We start from the raw sequence: 22,041 nt of genomic DNA on the forward strand, positions 1-22,041 counted from the left end.
CCCCCAGAAACCCCGGCCAGACCGGCTTTGCCTCTGACCCTGGGTGACTCCCGGCGGTCCCGGAGGAAGGGGGCTGGCGCTGCGTGGGCAGGAGCTCGCGCCCCCGTTCTGTGGCCGTGTCCCCTCGGCGTCCCGTGGGCTTGCGCCTGAAGGGCGCAACCCTCCGCGCCTCCCGGGCGCCTCCGGCCGAGGTGCTCATTAGAGAGGGAACCGGCCCGGGGCAGGACTTGCGCGGCTCCCCGGACTCCTGGGCCCACGCTGCCATTTCATTTGCAGGAGTGGACTTTTCCATTTCAGGCCCCCACGTGTCAAGTTACAATTAACTGGCATTTTAACCAAATTCTAGCGCCACAGTTTGGGGTTAGTCTCGGGACGGGATTCTGGAAATCATTCTGCATTCATGTACTTCCACTACGTCAATCACAATGGAAAAATCAGTCTCCACCGCTAGCCTGGTTCCCCCCCAAACTGAGGGCAAAGCAGGCACCAAGACCGTCTCCCATCGTCATGGGGATGACCCAAGGCCTCTGGCTCAATGGGAACCCACCAGAAATTCCTTCCACCCCAATTTCTCCTAAGATCTATACTCACTGGGGTTCTAAACTATCCAGGTCTGGCTCCCAGCATCTTTCTGCATTGTGGATTTCTTGACATGGAATTAAGTTGAAAACTTCAATTTGGAACTACTTACTTAGGAAGATTTTACCTTTACATCGCTAGTTTGTAGAATTTGATCATCTCTTACCCAGAGAAAATGAAGACAAATTGTTGGGAGTGGGAGGAGGAGGTCACTGTGCAAAGTCCCACAGACAGCCTTCAGGAGCATCAGCACCCTCACCACGCAGCTCCTCAGACTTTTAAGTCAGGACTTCTGTCATTATCCTTGCTGACTTATAACAGTAGATACCGAGAGAGCAACCCTTCAGATAATTCTCATCAACAAGGACTTTCAGCATCCATTCTCTGAGCCCCCCCCCCCCATTTAGCTTTTTACAAAACAGAGCCTTGACAGCCCAGCTCTTGTTCCTTTCTACATGGCCATCACCTTTGGGGTGGATGGACTTAGCCCCTACCATTCTCAACAGCAACACATTCTCCATAAGGAGGGTGAAGCGGGGCCCAGGACTTGGGCTGGGGCATGGCCACTCATCCCAGCAGTGGCAGTTACCTCTTGGCAATGGCAGCTTACAACAGCTCCTGCTGCTGTGGAACCCAAGCTTTGGTGAGGGCCATGACTGGGATCAGATGGATAAGCCAACCAGATGAGGGGGAGGGAGGGGCACTAAATCAGCCCCCCCTTTTCTGGGTAGATTTTTGGGGGCAGAAGAGGCAACTAAAGGGAAAGGATCTGACCTTAGAGAAAAACAGGAAGCAGCATTTTATTCGTCTTCAGTAAGGGACAGAAACCCTGTCAGCTGTGATTAAAACAATGGTGAAAATATCAAGTCTTTGTAACTTGTCCTTGGTAGCAACTTGAAAAGAATCCACCAATCAATATATCAATCAGCATTTATTAAGCACCTACTCCATATCAGGCACTGTGCTGGGAATACAAAGACTGAGACAATTCCTACTCTCAAGGAGCTTACATTCTATATATTCATTCATATTAGTGAAGCTTCTGGAGAGTATGAAATAAAACATTTCACAAACCATATTAAGTAGGGGAAAATGGGGGCATAAGAGGAAATTTGCTTCCGGGATTTCTCAAGCACAGGACAGATGTGAGAATTAAATGATCTCTTTGCTGCTCATTTGCAACCCATTCTATAAAAAGCCATTTATGAGTTTGAAGACTAGACATTCATTGGATAAATAAAAAATTGACATTTTAAGGAAGTAAGGCAGTTCCACAGATGAATCCAGAGTAAAATACTTCCAACTTAACTGTTATTCTTAACTATCTGGCATGCTCCAAAGTGGAAGGTCTGGGTTGCTTAAAATTGGGAAGGCTACTGGGTGACTCTATATTCAGGCACATAAATGTGAGTCATAGTGAACACATGGTCTAAGAAAACCATTAGCACTGACTTGCCCCGAGATGGACTAATGGTGCATATGGCTAGACCCACTTGTAACTGTTAGTTTTCTGTATTGTGTAGAGTCAGCAGTTTTCCTGCCATCTGTCTGAAACCGTCCCCTATTCAGGATCAAGGTGTTCAGAAAAAGGGAACAATGCATAAAAAGGGAGTGTTTTCCAGAGAATCAAAAAATCATTAAGTCTTGTGTTGTTCAAAAAATAAAAACATTTGTTACAGTATGATTCAGTTTAGTTTATAGGTTAATAAAATTAACAACCAAAACATTATTGAGAAGTGGCCTTGTTCCATTGGGCTGGCATGGCTGAATGCTAAGAAAAATATGTGTCTTGTTTCTTTTGACCTGGGGTAAAATCCTTCCCAGAAATTTAATGTAGAAATATGCTTTTGATTTAATCAAAATTGTTTCTATGCGTAAAAAAAAATGTGATTTTCATTCATTCCTGGGTTTTGGGAGTAATAATAAACAGATTCAGAGATACAACAATGGGCATGGGCATGCAGTTCCTGGAGCCACAGAATCCACAGACTAGATATTCTCTTAACTCCTCTACTTCAGTGTATTGGGTGGAGTCAAGATTTATCACACTGCAGAGCAATTAATGTCAAAATATTCCTCTCTAGACAGGGTCCTAAAAATAACTCCAAAAACTCCCAGGAATGCAGAAATTCCCCCTTTTACAATCTTGTACTCTCACTCAGTGCTGGGACACAAGGCAGCTTACAAGGAAAGTCCCAGTTTGGCTACCTCTTCCTTCCCACTTAGGTCCCTTCAGTTGAAAGTAAAGGGAATGAGGGTTTAAATATTTAAGCCAAGGGTCTGAGAGCTAAAATGTACCTGAAAGGTATTCCCAAATTTTTCCTCAATTCACCCTCTGCAACTAAAGCTAGTGTAATTACATATTCTTTTCTGCTAGGCCCCAACATCCAGAGAGCTTAAGCCAAGGCATCAGTGAGACATTGGGCACATTTGTTTGGGTAAGACCAGAACCTGTGGGGTTGACCCTCAATTTCTCCATATCTTAGATGGCCAATCTCATCATTTCACTCTCTTGAGGATTAGTGTTTTCCTACTGACTACCAAATTCCAATTCCTCTGTAAGGTTTTATACTTCATGTATCTACTCCTCAGTATTCACTCAGTTTCCCTTTGCCCTCCCCGCTAGAAACACTTGTATCACATCAAGATCCTTTTGATTTTTTAATCAGAGATCAGGAATATGAGGCTCCCAAAAGGAGTTGACCAAAATATCCTTGTGATTTGAGTTTCTGTGAATTTAGTCTTCAATACAGTGGCCACCCTAGGGTTAAAGGTACAGCATAATGATTAAAATCTATTAACATAACAAAATAGGGAATGAATGTACAATTAGGCGTTTCTCATAAATACAGTCCGATATGATGCTCAGGAGGCCAATGAAGACATTTTTCAATTGATAGGCAAAATAGAGAGTTCTAACCAGACCTGAGTAGCAAATCTGCTCAAAGGCACAAGTCAGAACCAGAAATCGATCCTACGAAAGCAGGTATAGATACTGTATTCATTCATCTCTCCTCTGTGCCATATATGCTCCATAGCATCCATGGCCTTGCCCTCCATTCCTTAGCAGAATTCATCAAGACGGCCATAACCCATATGGAAGAAGCAATAGCCTACTGCTCCCTCTTAAAAAGCTTGACAGAAAAGACAAAGACAAGAAACCAACAACAAAGGAACAGAACATAGCATTCAAAGGAGGAAAAAGACTCTTAGTCACCCTTCCTAAACCAATGCCCCTTCTGCTAGAGGATCCTTTGGAGGTACATGGGCCCTGGTCTGCTACTGTTTTCCCCCTTAAATCCACCAGAGGAAATAGCAGCTGAACTGTATGTTGGGAGAACCAGCCTAAACCCTAGCAGGAAGCCTGCTCTCCCTATCTCTTACCAGATTTCTGTAACATTACACAATTATCTCAACCCAACTAAACTAAACCATCTTTCTATCCATTTACTTTCATCTTTAAAGAAAAAAGGTAAAAATTAGTTTGAAATTTCCTTGTGTTTAAGGCTGGGGTTAGGCAAAAAGGTAGAGGAAAATAGAACCAAAAACATCAAGGAAATTTAGGGGAAAAGTTCAGAAAGATTCTAAAAGGCTGAAGATCATGAATCGGCTTTCTTAAGTGTAGCTTACATTAATTATGACATAAGAGCAGCTATTAAGATATACCCATCCTGAGACAGATGGAGATGTCAGGAAATAATTTGATGAGTTCTTCCTCTCACTAACAATATGTAAAATAGAGAAAGAAGCTTTATAACCCAAGAGAAGGGACATGCATAAAGCAACTTGGTGCCATGAGCACACCTAGTAGACACAATAAACTATCTTACTAGAGAAGCTCAGAATCCATTTAGAATGAGTCTATCTGGGGTCTAGAGCAATTCTTCAATGATAAAAAAAAAAAAAAAAAAAAAAAAAAAAAACCCTAGTCCTTTGGGATTGAGATGGTGGGATTAGAGAAGCAATGTTACTGAGAAAGCGTAGTAGTTCCTCCTCCTCCTTCCTCAGCATCTCCAGTTTAGGAAATCAGAACTACCCAACTGCCTTGTATCCACTGAATTACACTCCCCCATTTTTCTTTGGATAGGAGAAGCTTAGGAAGGCTATTCTACTTTGAGAGGCATCAGGTCTAGACTACCATTCAAAAGAATAATTGGTCCTTGTTAAAGGACCTCATAGAGAAACCTAGACTAAAATATCCCATCCTGGGAAGATAGAAGGCTGGCAGTCCCTAAGAACAGACAGCTGTGGTTTATCCTTGTTCTTTCTGTCCTTTTTGAAAGAGGCTACACAGTCCAGTTTGAATGCCAGAAAGAGCAAATTACTATTGCCAGTGAAAAAATATTCAGTGTAAGATGGTCCCATGACTTTTTTTTGGTGACCACTACTGATTAAGATATAAATAAGCTTGAAATCAAGGCTACAGATAAAACACGTCAAAGATAGGGCATTTCTAGTACACTTCTAATTATGACTGCAGGCATTTGCATACCAACTACTTCAGACACCGAGTTAGAATCTCTATTTGAAAAGGATTTCTTATAACCCAAGTAAGTGATTCCTCCTAAGCCTTCTCTTTTAGATCAGGACAGCAATGCCAGAGTAACAATATGTGACCATTGCTGGCTACAGTGTCCAGGGTCTCTTCCAATCTCATTCAAACACTTCTTCTGTCTTTTCTAATCTAGTCACAAAAGCAGAGATTTTCAGCATCTGGTTTTGCTGGAGGAAAAGATCCAAAAACATTTGTCTACTTTCCACTAGTTATCGCTGATTGATCCTGGTCATAACAAGGATGCTGGAAAAATATTTCCTACCAGGCATCAGAACAGCCACATGTAGTGGAATGGTACCTATGATGCTACACCAAAGTTTGTAATGACTCGTGTCAGTACAACAGCCAGAGAGGTTAAGACAGGATTCTGGAATATAAGCCTAAATGCAAGAAAGGCTCCAAGCATTCTTCAGCCAATTCCTGATTGCTTTGTCTGGCTGAAAATAGCAAGAGAGTAAAAGTATCCCAGATTTGCTTTATCGTGCTAGTCTAGGAAATCTTAGCTCATAAAACACATCGGATTCCCCTACTCCACCCAATCTAATAATTCAGCATGCCTAGGCCCTGGTGGCCAGCACCATACAGCTTCTACTACAGTTTCTCCTCATTTCTACAATGTCACTTTTTCAGACAGATGCAAGCAGGTACATACACTAATATATGCCTATCCCAGGCGAAAGAAGAGACAGCTATACACTACCACAAGAAGGTCAAGAGGCAGAAATTAACCAAAGCTTTGACAAGTCCTTAGTTTACATTTAAGATTGGTACACATTAACTTTAAATAAGAAATTTGTCAAAAAGGTAAATTTCTGTGTATTCATGCCTAATCTTAAGAGCTTATGTAAACATTTTTTCTCTTTCTATCCTCCCCCCATTACTTGCACAATTTTTCTTTTTTTTTGTTAAATCCAAACGTAATTTGAAATGAGGTAGGTAATTTCTATGCATTCCCGCCTTAGTCTTTTTTTTGGTGACTGGCCGAGAGTTGCGGCAATTTGAAAAACAAAAGTCCAAATGGAGCTGATGATGCACATTCAGAGGGCGTAGGTCAACTCAAACCAATGCTTTTCAGTTGGCAATTTTCTCAATCTCATCCAAATCATCCGTGTCCAATCTGTCAATCTTCTTATCTGCAAAGGAATTCAGCCAGACACAATCAAAACAGGAGCACCTGGACAGTCTCTATTTCAGCTACTGCTGCAACATGAGCACAACCCTCAAACTTCTGCTTTACCTCAAAGGAATATCCAACTATTGACAAAGAGGGCTCCCCTTCCTCATTTGACTCATGAAACCTTAATGTAACCGAGCGCAGCATCGAGCACCACCTGCCACCCTGGACACTCTTGTGTGAGGGCTTTGGCCCTCCAACACAACAGTGGACTCCTCTCTTCCCTCCCCCTTCCCTGGTTCTCTAACAACAAGGGGGGAGATGACAGAGGAGAGATCCCAGACTCTGCCAGGAGCCCTGGCCGTCCCCACTTCACTGCCCCAGAGGGCAAACACTCTGAGACACTCACTGAAATGCTCTTGGATTCTGTTGAGAATGTTCATGCTGTGCTTGCTGTCCACCATGTTCACGGCCAGGCCCCGCTTGCCAAAGCGCCCCGTGCGCCCAATCCGATGAAGGTATGTCTCGTTGTCTGGATTCCCATCCTTGTCCACTGGCAGGTCAAAGTTGATAACCACAGACACTTGTTCAACATCGATACCTGCAGGGCAGGAAGATGGCAAAGCTGACAAAAAGTGCTGACAGCCACAGTCTCATCTGGCAAACTCAGTGCTAGCAGCTGGTACCCACAAAACAAGGCAAAGGCCCAAGGGCCATAAAACAGTATACGCTGAATGGATCAGATTCACTCAAGATGATTCTCTCCTTGGAGGGAGTCAAAGCTTTTTCCCAGGGAGTTCCAGATCAACCTGCCTGATGCTAGTCATTTGTCACATTGGCCCACAAGCTGAAGCTATTTAAACAAAAAGCAGCAAATAGGAGGCAGAACCCTGGATGGCAGGGCTGAAGAAATTCTCTCCTCCTACAGCTTAACATCAGGAGAGCTCCACAATGTCCAAGAACAGAAAATTCCTAGAGGATCATCTAGCTGCTGACTGCAGACAAACCACCAGGAGGCAGACCATCTGAAGGCTCAGGAGTCATGTTGGTCACCCAGAGGGGGAGGACCACGTGGCTCACACATGGAGGGGCAATCCATCTCCAGCAGACCACTTCTGCAAAGGCACAGGGAGCTGCTGACTGGGGCTCTGCGAAAACCCAAACAAGCCCCCCCCTAGTCTTTCCTAGGTCCCCAGGCCTCCTTGCTGGGCAGCCTCTTCTCACCTCGAGCACACACGTTGGTGGTCACCAACACTTTTTCCTTGCCCTCTCGGAAACGCTCAATCACTGCAGCTCTCTGTTCCACCATCATTTCACCACTCAGGAGGGCCACCTGGTGGCCTTCTTTGGACAGTTCAGCTGCCAGCCAACCAGCTGTTTTGCGGGTCTGAAGTGAAAAGAATTTTTTTAAATGGAAACACCTGCAAAAAAAATTAAGACACCTGCAAAAAATGGCTTTATCTCGTTGAAATAAATGAAGGCTCTAATTCTGAAAGCAACTAAGAGACGCAATTATTAAAATGCCTCTGTAGTGTCTCAGTAATAATTTGAAAGAATCTAGTATTTTGGAGGTTTTTTTTAGTAACTACAAAAAAGATAAACCACACATGCTTTAATTTTCCCCAGTTTTTCTTTACAACAATGATAAACTCTAGAAATAATCTCCTTGGTATAATAATCAGAAATCCTTTTTTTCTTTAGTAAATGAAAGAATTTCTGGCTGAAAAAGCAATGGCTAAGCTGACAACACACAAGTTGAATTTTACCTACTTGATGTTATAGCTGGATGCTACTCACATGACAGAAGATCATGGCTTGAGCAATAGTGATGGCCCCATAGAGATTACAAAGGGCTTGAAACTTCTCATCTCGATTATTGCACATCACATAATACTGTTTAATGGTGTCCAATGTCTCTTCCTCATCGTTTCAGTTTGATGATATTTGGGTCTGGGACAACTTTTCGTGGCAAATTTCCACACAGAATCTTCAAAGGTGGCAGAGAAAGCAGCATCTTGACAATCCTTAGGGAGCATCCTAGAAGGCAAACCCAAGCTATTCAGCATTTAACTAAAGTCTTGAATTGGAGGAATACAGAATGCACTGCCCTCACAGCTTAGTCTGTCTCTTATGTCCCAAAATGTTGTATGAGTTGTTGGCAGAGAATAAAGATTCCCCAAGTCTCTCCTTTCATCCCAGGACTCAAACAAGACAAAAATCTTCTAATTAAAAAAAAACAAAAACAAAAACAAAAAAACAAAAAAAAACAAAAACAAAAAAAAACAGAACATAAACCAGTGTCAACAAAAGAATTAAATCAACATACAAATCAAAAGGCATTTACCCCTAATCCTTAACATTTAAAAGGCAGACAAAATGAATATATACAATATAATACTTTTATTTTTTCACCCCATCTAGACCTACCTAAAATTCCTCCTTTCATTTTTCTCCATATTTAAATGATACTCATCTGTCTTGTTTTGTTTAAGAATTTTTTTTTTTGTTTTTATTTTTGTTTTTGGTTCCATTTTAAGTTCTAAGTTGTCTTAACCATACTATGCATGCTTCTATTTTATCAGTTCTTTCTCTGGAGGTAGATATCAGCAGTACTTGCAATATTCAAAATACCTTACTTATTCACAATTATTTTTCAAACAGTATTAGCATTACTACATATATAAAATTCACTTGATTCTGCTCAATTTCATTATTACATCATGAAAAGTCTTTCCATATTTTCCTAACATCAACCTGCCTGTCACTTTTTCTCTTTTTTCTTTGCTGAGTCAATTGGGGTGAAGTGACTTGCCCAGGGTCACACAGCTAGGAAGTGTTATTATGTGACTGAGACCAGATTTAAACTTGGGGCCTTCTGACTTCAGAGCTGGTGCTTTATGCACTGTGCCACCAAGCTGGCCCCACCTGTCATTTCTTACAACACATTAGTGTTCCATCAGAATCATCTATCACAACTTGTTTAATCATTCCCCAATTGAAGGGCATCTTCTCAATTTCCAGTTTTTTTGCTACACAAAGAAAGATACTGTAAATATTTTGGGAATACATAGATTTTTTTTTTTCCTTTTTTCCTGAACACGTCGGAAAAGAGACCTATTAGTGGTACTGCTGGGTCAAAAGATATATATACTCACACCCATATTCATAAAGGTTATATACGATTTTATAACACTTCTGCATAATTTCACATAGATTGTTCACAATTCCACCATCAATGTTTAGTATCCCAATTTTTTCACATCCCCTTCAACAACTGTCATTTTCCCCTTACAATATTTTATCAATTTACAAAGTATGAGATGATTTCTCAAAGTTGTTTTACTTTGCATCTTCCTAATTAATAATTATCTGGAGATTTTTTTAAAAATGTGATTATACTATTTATTTAGTGCTATACCAATCAGACTCCCTAGAAACTATTTTAATGACCTAGAAAAAATAACAACAAAATTCATATGGAAGAATAAAAGGTCGAGAATTACAAGGGAACTAATGAAAAAAAAAGTCAGAGGAAGGTGGTCTAAGTGTACCTGATCTAAAGCTATATTATATAGCAGCAGTCACCAAAACCATTTGGTATTGGCTAAGAAATAGACCGGTAGATCAGTGGAACAGATTAGATACAAAGGACAAAAAAGGGTACATCTATAGCAATCTAATCTTTGACAAACCCAAAGATACCAACATTAGGGATAAAAATTCATTATTTGGAAAAAACTGTTGGGAAAACTGGAAATTAGTATGGCAGAAATTAGATATGGATCCACACTTAACACCATATACCAAGATAAGATCAAAATGGGTCCATGATTTAACCATAAAGAATGAGATAATAAATAGATTAGAGGAACAGAGAATAGTCTACCTCTCAGACCTGTGAAGGAGGAAGGAATTTATGACCAGAGGAGAACTAGAGATCATTATTGATCACAAAATAGAAGATTTTGATTACATCAAACTAAAAAGTTTCTGTAAAAAAAAATACTAATGCAAACAAGATTAGAAGGGAAGTAACAAATTGGGAAAATATTTTTAAAGTTAAAGGTTCTGACAAAGGTCTCATTTCCAAAATATATTATAGAGAACTGACCCTAATTTATAAGAAATCAAACTATTCTCCAATTGATAAATGGTCAAAGGATATGAACAGACAATTCTCAGATGATGAAATTGAAATTATATCCACTCATATGAAATAGTGTTCCAAATCACTACTGATCAGAGAAATGGAAATTAAGACAACTCTGAGATACCACTACACACCTGTCAGATTGGCTAAGATGACAGGAACAAATAATGATGAATGTTGAAGGGGATGTGGGAAAACTGGGACACTGATACATTGTTGGTGGAGTTGTGAAAGAATCCGGTCATTCTGGAGAGCAATTTGGAACTAAGCCCAAAAAGTTATCAAACATAGCCTTTGATCCAGCATTGCTGTTATTGGGCTTATATCCCAAAGAAATACTAAAGAGCAGAAAGGGACCTGTATGTGCCAAAATGTTTGTGGCAGCTCTTTTCATAGTGGCTAGAAACTAGAAGATGAATGGATGTCCATCAATTGGAGAATGGTTGGGTAAATTGTGGTATATGAATGTTATGGAATATTATTGTTCTGTAAGAAATGACCAGCAGGAGGAATACAGAGAGGCTTGGAGAGACTTACATCAACTGATGCTGAGTGAAATGAGCAGAACCAGAAGATCACTATACACTTCAACAACAATACTGTATGAGGATGTATTGTGATGGAAGTGGAAATCTTCAACATAAAGAAGATCCAACTCACTTCCAGTTGATCAATGATGGACAGAAATAACTACACCCAGAGAAGGAACACTGGGAAGTGAATGTAAATTGTTAGCACTACTGTCTATCTACCCAGGTTACTTATACCTTCGGAATCCAATACTTAATGTGCAACAAGAAAATGGTAATTACACACATATATTGTATATAGGTTATATTGTAACACATGTAAAATGTAATGGATTGCCTGTCATCGGGGGGAGGGAGTGGAGGGAGGAGGGAGATAATTTGGAAAAATGAATACAAGGGATATTATAAAAAAAATTACTCATGCATATATACTGTGAAAAAAAATTCTAAATAAAAAAATGTGATTATATATTTATATGTATATATAAATATATATTATATATTTAATTTCATCATCCAAAAACTACCTGTTTGTATCCTTTGACCATTTTTCATTGGGAAATAATCCATATTCTTATAAATTTAACTAAGTTCCCTATATATTTGAGATGAGAACTTTATCCAAGAAACTTAACAAATTTCCCCAATTTTCTGCTTTCCTTCTAATCTGAGCTACAATGATTTTATTTGTACAAACGCGTTTAAATTTAATGTGACCAAAATTATTCATTTTACATCTCATAATAACTTCTATCTAAAAGTCAGATAAGCAATGTGTTTCATGTTCTACTAATTCTTATATCTAGGTCACATATTCATTTTGATCTTATATTCATAAATGATATAAAATATTGGTCTATACCTTCCTTCTGTCAGACTGCTTTATAGTCTTCGATGATTTTTTTAAGCCAAATAGTGATTTCTGATCCTATAAGTTTAAATCTGTCAAACACAAGGTTACTATAATCATTTACTACTGTGTTTTATGTCTACCTTTTCCACCGATCCATTTTATTTCTTAGCAAGTACCAGGTAGTTTTGCTAATTACTGCCTCAGAATACAGTTTAAGATTGGCTACTGCTAAGCTCCTTTTTTTTTTCTCACTAATTCCTTTGATATGTTCAACCTTTTGTCCTTCCCAAATGAACTTTAAAAAATTTTTCTAACTCAAAGTAATTTTTTAGTAATTTAATTGGGATGGTATTGAAGTAGATTAGTGTAGATATAACTGTCATTTTTATTAAACTAGTTTTGACCCAATTATGAACAACAATTACTATTTCTCCAATCATTTAAATCTTAACTTTACTTAATTAAAATGGTTTATAGTTATGTTCATGTAGTTTCTGGGCTTGTCTTGGGTGGTATACTCTCACGAATCTTATGTGATCTATGTTTATTTTCCATGGGATATCTCTTACTATTTCATTTTGTTAATGGCATATAGATATGTTGATTTATGGGGATTTATTTTATATCCTGCTAATCAACAAGCCTTTAAGTTGAATCTCTAAGATCAATTCTGATAGAAGTGGCTATATTAGGCAATGAGAGGATACAATTCAGTTCCAATTGATCAGTGATGAACAGAACCAGCTGCACCCAGCGAAAGAACACTGGGACCACAACATAGCATTTACACTCTTTCTGTTGTTGTTTGCTTGCATTTTTCTCTTCCCAGATTATTTTTACCTTTTTAGATCTGAATTTTTCTTGTGCAACAAGAGAACTGTATAAATATGTACACATATACTGTATTTAAGATATACTTTAACATGTTTAACATGTATGAGACTGCCTGCCATCTAGGAGATGAGGGTGGAGGGAAGGAAGGAAAAAGTTGGAACAGAAGTGTGTGCAAAGATCAATGCTGAAAAATTACCCATGCATATGTTCTGTCAATAAAAAGCTATAATAATAATGAAAAGTTGAATCTGTAAGATTTTCTAACTATGTCTTCATCTTGTCTGCAAAAAAATCGTTTTATTCCGTCATTGCCCATTCTGATTTCTCAGATTTCTCTTCTTTTTTTGAAATTGCAAGCATTTCTAATACAATACTGAATAATGCTGGTGATATATTGGGTATCCTATGTGGTTTTTCTAACAGTCTTCAATCTGACTTATTACATAGCTTACTAAGTTCACCACAACATACCAGGAGCAAAGAAAAACATTGCTAGGTAACAGTTACTAACATATAAAAAAAATTTTTAATTGATTCTTTCAATCTAGTGAGCTAGGTTTTAGTTATTTATTTTAATGACCCTAGGATGATTACTTACTGTCCCAATACTTTGCATTCCTCTTTTCATCTCTTCTGAGGAACTTAAAAGTGGGAGAGTTAGGGAGAAGTCACTGTATCATTCCTCAAGGTTTAAGACTGCATCATAATTAAATTATTACAAACAAATGAAGTTGCATCTATTTATAAACATACAAAGACTCTACCACCTTTGGTTAATCTATCTGAAGGTTGGATATCCTGTGAATGAATTAAAAGCACTAAACGATGCAATTCACTAAACGGTGAATTGAGCACCAGGCCTGGAGTCAGGAAAGCCTGAGTTCAAATCTGGCCTCAGATATTTACTAGCTAATGTAACCCTGAGAAAGTCACTTTACCATATCTGCCTCAGTTTTCTCAAATGGAAAAGGAAATGGCAAACTCCTCCAGGATCTCTGTCAAGAAAACTCCAAATGAGGTGACAAAGACCAGACATGATTTAAATGACTTGACAACAATGGCAGCTGTGCACAAGGATGGGTTTTGGAGTCACAGAAGCAACTACAAAAAATGATCTGTGGTCTGATATTATGAGCTTGCTTCCTGTAGAAAGATTTCCTCTCTTATTCCCACAAGCACCCCATACCTCTGGATACGGATACTCTGATCCTGATGGCCTTGGGTGGCTATCATTACGTCAGCTTCATCCAGAACAAACACCTTGATCTTCTTGGGGTCAATGAATTTCAGCTTGGAGCACCAATCCAGGACGGTGCCGGGAGTACCAATCACAATCTGCTCACTGATCTTTTGGCCTCTTTCTACTGTTGAATCAACAATAAATTTTCCATGAGAGTTTCCATAATCATATGATTATTAACAAAAACATTACACAGATATACTTGAACATAACTCTCTTGGAATCTTACTCTCATCAGATTTGGCTCAAAAAGAAAATGTTAAGACATATTTGGTTTACAGAGAAACTTCTCTCACACCTCATTGAAAAGTGGGAGGGGAAAATAGAAAGGGAAGGGGTAGGCTAAATAGAAAGAAATCTAAAAATAGGAGGGGGAAAGTTTAAGAAAGGGGGAGGGAGGATTCTAAAAAGGAAGGGCTTCATGAGGGCAAGTGATGCCTATAAGAACATTGCTCTCTTAAACGGAAGGACAGATTATCACAATAGAGTTTAAGTGTCCACATACATAAGAAAAAAGGAAATAAAACTGAAACAAGCCAGGGGGTAGAGAAAAGCCCTTATATCATATTATTTATATAATTTTGTTCATATTTTACATTAACAGTGAAAACAGCAATGTTCTTTCTATGTGGTTCTTTAATTCCATTTCCTCGGTCACTTTTGGAGATAAGTACTTTGGTACTATCCCACTTACAGCTGAGTAACTGGGGCCCATCAAGCCAAAGTGGTTTGTCTACTTATTAGAGGTCATTCTGAAAGCAAGTTTGCATTCTTCACATTCTTTATATACATATAAAACCACTTACCCAGTCCTATTATTTCCTCACTACAATGGCTCATGTCCTAACCTCTTTTTCATTGTCACTATCAATAGCACAGTCCAAGAACAAGCTGATTATAACAGACTTACAGTTTGATATACAAATGGATAAATGTTCTTGTTTGCTGATGTTTGTCAAGTTGATTATAAAAGAAATATAAAACTAAAAAATAAAAATATTTTTAAAACTTCAGTACAAAATAAGGGAGACAGAATCTGAGATGTCTGAGTTAAAGCTTCAAATTTCCTTGACAGTGTGTTAATAATGGCCCTCAACAGAAAGGGTAAATTAGATGAGATCAAGAATTTATATAGACCAAAATAAAGATTTTTTTTAAAAGTATTTCTCAAATTTTCTGTAATCAGTACGCAGATACACCATGTTAAAACCAGATCTACACAGTTTGAGAAAAATAAAAAAAGAAAAATTAACTGTCTTAAAAGCCAAGTTGACATGAATCTCTTTTTAGTCCAAGTCCTCCCTTTCTGCTTGTCAGAGGCCTCTGTCATCACACATCTTTTTCATCCTCAGTTTCATTTGCCCTAAAATAAGCTTTCATGGCCTTCACGTATGCCTCCTCATTACTCCCCCCCATCCAGATTGTTTTTTTCTTTGCCAATATAATTTCTATTACCTAAACACCCTCCAAGTTATCAAGTGCACCTCTATAAATGCTATCCATCTTTTCAGTGTCAGCTTGATAACCACATCTCCTATAGTAAACCTTTCCTTATACTTAAAACACTCCCTTTAGCTGTGTGAACTTGGGCAAGTCACTTAGCCCCAACTGCCTCAGGAAAAAAAAAAAAAAAAAAAAAAAAGAGCTGCCTTATGAAGCAGTAAGCACTACTCAGATCAGTGCTTTCTTTCTTTCTTTCTTTTTTTAAAATAAAGCACCATCTCATGAGTGATATTTTTTCCAATTCTATAAAACTTGACAAGATAAAACTACTTTTTCTAGTCTCACTTTTTTTTCCCACAATTTGCTCAAATAAAAAAATAAAATGTTTATTATTAACAAGAGGCAGCTAAGTGGTACAGTAGATTGAGTCCTGGCCCTAGAGTCAGGGAGACTAGCTTCCCAAATTCAAATCTGGCCACAGACACTTACAAGCTGGACAATTACTTTACTTAGTTTGCCTCAAATTCCTCATCCAAAAAATGAGCTGGAGAAAGAAATGGCAAACCACTTTGCCAAGAAAATCTGAAATGGGATAACAAAAAGTTGGGACAAAAGAGAAACAACTCAACAATAAAATATTAATAAGAATCCAATTACATTTAAGGCAAAATGTCACATCAAATTAATTGCTCTATTATTTTCTGCCTTTCCAACTTTTTTTTTGTTTTGGTTTGGTTTGGTTTTTTGCCTTTTCAACTTAAAAGCTATGATTTGGTTTGAATGTTTCAGAAGTATTTTTTTTTTCATTCAAACAAGTATTTTTTAAAATTTCACTCTCACTGTTCCTTTCATCCCAATGAAGCAATTTTAAAAAGCATATCCCTTTAACATATATTTTACAATAGCTTAGCAAAACAAATTTCAAATTCACCTGAAAACAAATTTCTGAAAATTTCATGTCTGAAAACTTAAGTCTCTTTCTGCATTTTTAATTCATCCCCTCTCCCAGAAGGTGAATATGGTCTGTTTTCATCTTTATCCTGATAGCCTTGTGGTAAACTTGTAGTTTACCTTAGTGGTTTACTTTGTATTGATCAGATTTTTTTTAATTTTTTGAAGTTATGTTTCTTGGGGCAGCTAGGTGGCACAATGAATAGGTGGCACCAGCCCTGAAGTCAGGAGGACCAGAGTTTAAATCCGGCCTCAGACACTTAACACTCCCTGGCTGTGTGAACCTGGGCAAGTCACTTAACCCCAATTGTCTCAGAAAAAAAAAAAAAAAAAAAAAAAACACCAAAGTTATATTTCCACATAAATTGTTCTCTTTAGTTCATAAAGTTCTTCTCAGATTCCTCTGAAATTGTCCAGATTCACAAATATATTCAGTCATTCTCTAAAGGATGATATTGCCTTAGGATGATATTTCAATTCTGAGACACCAAGATTGCAGATATAGTGGCCCTTTTTTCTTCTCTTTCTTTTTTAATTTCTCTAGTGATTGGCCTAGTAGTGATGTATCTCTGTCAAAGTATATGCAAAGTTTAATAACTTTCTAAGCATAGCTCCAAATCATTTTCCAGAATAGGACCAATTCACAGCTCACTAACATGGCACTAGGATCCGCATTTTTCCACTGCAACCTCTCCAGCATTTGTTATTTTCCTCTTTTATCATTTTTGCTAGTCTGACAGATGTGAGGTGATAATCAAAAAATTGCTTTATTTTGTGTTTAGAAAATTTTTTCATGTTATTGCTAAAAGCTTGAATTTTCTCCTTTGAAAAACACCCATTTCTCTACCCTTCGACCATTACTTTACTGGAGAATGGCAATTCATTCTTCCTATATCTTAGAAATGAGACCTTTATCAGAGAAACTTTTTTTTTTTTTTAATTATAGCTTTTTATTTACAAGATATATGCATGGGCAATTTTTCAGCATTGACAATTGCAAAACATTTTGTTCCAATTTTTCCCCTCTTTCCCCCATCCCCTCCCCCAGATGGCAGGTAGACCAATACATGTTAAATATGTTAAAATATATGTTAAATACAATATATATACACAAAGCCATATAGTTATTTTGCTGCACAAGAAGAATCGGACTTTGAAATAATGTACAATTACTATTTCAAAGTCTGATACTTTTTATATAGCAAAATTACTGTTTGGACATGTATACATATATTGTATTTAATTTATACTTTGACATATTTGGCATGTATTGGTCAACCTGCCATGGGGAGGGGGTGTTAGGAGGGGAAAAATTAGAACAAAAGGTTTGGCAATTCTCAATGTTATAAAATTACCATGCATATATCTGGTAAATAAAAACTCTTAAAAAAAAAAAAAAGAAAAAGAAATGATGTACAATTAACCTGTGAAGGAAATAGAAAATGCAGGCAGACAAAGGGATTGGACATGCTATGTAATGGTTCGCACTCATTTCCCAGAGTATCAGAGAAACTTCTTGAAAATTTTTCTCATTTCCCAGAGTATCAGAGAAACTTCTTGAAAATTTTTCCATTTACCCATTTGCCTTATAATTTTTATTATATTGGTTTGTGCAAAAATGTTTTGATTTTATAGAATCAAAATCACTTCTTTTCTCTCACATGATCTTCCTTAGTTCTCATTGGTGCAGGACTTCTCTTCCATCCTTATATCTGGGAATTGAAACTTGAAAGTTAGCTTGCTAATTAGTCTAAACCTAAATTCTATCAGATTGCTGGTTCAGTTTCCTGGCCATTTTTGTAACTAGTTGAGTCCTTTTCCCAGGAACTGGGACTTAGGGACTTGTTTTTGCTTACTTCTGTATTCTGTGTTAACTCATCAGTTCCATTAATGAAATCTGTTAGAACTATTTCCAAGGAGTTTTGATGATTATCCTTTGTAGAAGAGATTTGAAACTGATAAAGTAACTTGTATCTTTTTCATCTCAAATGTAACTCAACTTAAAATTTGCACTACTAACAACTTAATGGTTCTTTAAGCTTTATAGAAATAAAGGAAAATCTCTCAGTTTTCTTATAATTCTACTTATTAAATAAGATTTTTATTATCTTTTATTTGACCCTCCTCCGAGGTAAGCCATCCCTGAAAAAAATAAAAGAGTAATCAGTTTGGAAAAACTAACCAAAGCATTTAAAAATTCTAACATCACACATATTCCAATAAGAGGGAGTTTTTGTTCTTGTTTTTTTTTTTAAGCTTAAATACTGTATCATCCTCCTTGTATACTCACATTTATTGCCTCGAACAGCATAAGCAAGTTTAAGTTCTGGATAAAATTTGCCCATCTGTTCAATCACCTTTCCTGTCTGAAGTGCGAGCTCATAAGTTGGTGAGAGGCACAAACACTGAAAATATAAAATAAGACATGCTCTCCTTGTAATTTAACAAAGTCATTTAGCATGAGAGAATTCTGAGGTATATAGTTTAAGGAAATATTTGGACATTTTGTTTTAGTTAGGTAAGGTTACTTAATGATTTTAACCTCTCCCAATGACCCCCACCAACCAAGGTTAAATAGCATTAAAAAGGAATTTTTCTCAGACTGAAAATTACAATACATACTATTTGCATTTCTTCTGGCTACTAAAAGCCCTTCTGTATGAGAGTCCTGACTCACAGGATTGCTTATTCCTATTTTACAAGCTGTTCTATTTAAAGTAGGAATCAAAGAATTATAAAAGTCCTGCCCAAGCTGGGTCATAAGAGCATGAGATCTTTAGAAGCTCACTTCCTTAATTTTCTACCTTAACCTTAGAGACTAATTATTTTGCATTGTTCCAAAGGCTTTTGGGGAAAGTGAGAGATACCATTATTAATAGCTGTTCTCTATAAGGCATAGTAGTAGAAAAGGGAAATGTTTAAAAGTTTAGCAACTAATCAGGAAGATTTTCAAGATACACTGGCAAAGTATGATCCACTTCTTAGGGAGTGTTGGTATATCTACTATTAAAGAAATTAAGACACCAGTCCTTTATCATATGGCAACATCTCTCAATTCATGCTAGTCAGGGAATACTGTTATAGGAGCAACCTGCTAGTGGTTGCGGGGGATCTACTTCTGATCAGCAGAATAGATCCCTCCATGTGAGAGATGATAACAATACAAGGAGACTGAGAGGCAGTTGCATTCTCTGACCTCTCTTCTCTTCCCTCTAGCTTTTGATTTATTTCATTTCCAATTCACAAGCAACATCTGTGTCAATAAAGACTGATTTGCAATTCCTTCAAGTGTGTTATGATTCCCCTTGGTGGGGGCTTTTGCACTTAGGTGTGGTCCTTAACAGAACACTTACCACCAAATTCTTACCTGGGGATATCTGTTCAAAGGTTCCACTTGGCTAAGCATAGCCAGAACAAATGCAGCTGTTTTACCAGTACCAGACTGAGATTGAGCGATCAAGTTCTGTGGGCTATGTCAAGATAGGGCAGAAATTAGTAAGTAAATTAAAAAAACAAACAAAAATTTATTTTGGGAAAAATAGATAAAGGAGTCATAACAAATTCTTTCTATTACAAATATGGTTTTGATACCTAAACCAGAGAGTGCAAAAATAGAAAAAGAAAATGCAGAACAATTTTCCTAGTAAATCTTGATATAAAAGCTTTATTTCTTAAAATCAGTAATTTATTTATTTTGGATTCTAAATTCTCCTTCCCTGTAGCTTCTCCCCTACCTATTGAGAAGGTAAGCAATATGGTATCAATTATATGCAAGAAGTCATACAAAACATTCCATATTAGTCATGTGACACAAAACTTAATAAAATACTAAAACAAGGCAATTATAGCAGTACATCACAAAGATCAGACACTATGAAAAAGTTGGATTCAAACCAGGAATTCAGAGTTGGTTCAATAATAGGAAAACTATACACATAGTTAACCATATCAAAATCATATGTATATATCAACAGATATAGAGAAAGCTTCTGAAAAAATACAACATTTATTCTTATTAAAAAATACTAAAAAGCACAGAAATGGAGCTTTAAAAAAAAAATTAAGTAGTATATATATGAAACTTAGAACAAGCATTCTCTTTAACAGGGATACATTAGAAGCTTTTCCAATAAGATCAGGGATAAAACAAGGCTGTCTATTACCAATATCATTATTCAATATTGTACTAGAAATGCTAACTATAGAAATAAAACAAGAAAAAGAAATTGAAGGAATAAGAAAAGGCAAGAAGGAAAAAGCCATCACTTTTTACCAATGATTTGATAGAGAACTCTAGAGAATCAATTAAAAAAACTATTTGAAATAATTAACAACTTTAGCGAAGTTGCAGGATGTAAAGTAACCACACAGAAATTCATCAGCATTTTTCTATATTACCAACAAAATCCAGTAGTGATGAAGTGAAATATAATTTTGGGGGCTTCTGCTATGAGAACCAAAAACATGATGAGGTTTAGGTTTTGGGGTTTCTTTAGTAGGGATCCAAAATGAGATTAGGGTTTCTGGTGGTCAGGGAGTTAACTGATAAGTTCTAGTGGCAAGTTTGGGGTTCAGGGAACCAAATGGAGAGGTTGGGCTCCCCTGTAACCCTTGGGATTTGGCGCAAGGATAAGGAGTTTTGGGGAACCCTCTTCTGGCAGTGCAGACATTCTCTGTAAAAGAATTTACAAACCCGAAAACCTAGAGTGATAAAAGAGGTTTATTATAGGGATTGGGAAGTAAGGTTAGAAATCCTGACAGAGAGGCATAATGTCTTGTTAGGGAAACAGGTGAGGGTAAAGAGAGGATAGCACTGGAAAAGAGTATTATTCCAGTGAGCAGAGGCTTCCTTGGCATAGCATGGCATAGCCTAGCATGGCATAGCATGGCATGTTTGGAACCTCTGCAAAGAGAGGATTTTATAATAGGAGCTTTGGCTACCAGCTGAAGGGGGCTAGTTAGTGGAGTTCCAACTTGGGCTCTATCTACAATCCGGATTTCAGCTTGGGCTGGAATTTGAAAAGAATTCAATGAATTTCTTTAATTGAATAGGGTTGGAATTCTTTTGCTCAGGATTGAAGCAATCCCACCTAGATAACAGAATGAAACTGACTTGTTTCCCTGGGGGGTGGGGGGGTGGGGGGGGTTTCCCTCACTGAGGCAGAGTTGAAAGATATTTTCTCCTTCAAGGAGTTTTAGAGTTTCAGGGTCCCTTTCTTCAGTAGGAAACAGAAAGATAAATACCACTTAAAATAACTGTATATGGTATAAAATACTTGAGAATCTACCTGCCAAGACAAATATAGAACTCTAGGAACACAATTACAAAATATTTCTCACACAAATACAGATTGAAACAAGGAATACAGATTGCTCCTTAGTAGGCCTGATGAGAATTAGGTAAGGGGTAACCCCTTTTGGTTCGGCGCAAGGATACGTAGTTAAATGTAGCGGCGCAGAGTCCCCTATAAAGGAATTTACAGGCCCAAAAACCTAGATTGATAAAAATGGTTTATTGTAGGGGTTTGGGAGTAAGAGTAAAGGTAGAAAGACGCCAGGGCCAGAGCTGGCGCCAGGCAGACAGGAACCCTTGGCATGGCTGACATAAGAATGCCATGTTTGGGCTCCTGCAAAGAATGGGTTCTCCTTTTTATAATCTTGAAGGTGGGTGGAGTCCCAGGCTCCTGGTGGGCTGGTTTAGGCCAGCGTTAGCATTGAATAGAATTCAATTGGTTTTTAGATAAGAAGAAGCTGTTTGGGGGGGGTTGGGGAAACCTGAGCAGATAGTGGGG

The 22,041-nt window shown here is 37.6% G+C and overlaps 1 pseudogene; it reads right to left on the minus strand.

The window, feature by feature from the left end:
• Positions 1-6,023: 6,023 nt before the first annotated feature.
• LOC141554247 (ATP-dependent RNA helicase DDX19B-like) overlaps positions 6,024-22,041 on the minus strand; it is a 40,640-nt pseudogene continuing 24,622 nt past the window's right edge.

The sequence above is a fragment of the Sminthopsis crassicaudata genome, chromosome 2 (assembly GCF_048593235.1).
Source record: "Sminthopsis crassicaudata isolate SCR6 chromosome 2, ASM4859323v1, whole genome shotgun sequence".
Lineage (NCBI taxonomy): Eukaryota > Metazoa > Chordata > Mammalia > Dasyuromorphia > Dasyuridae > Sminthopsis > Sminthopsis crassicaudata.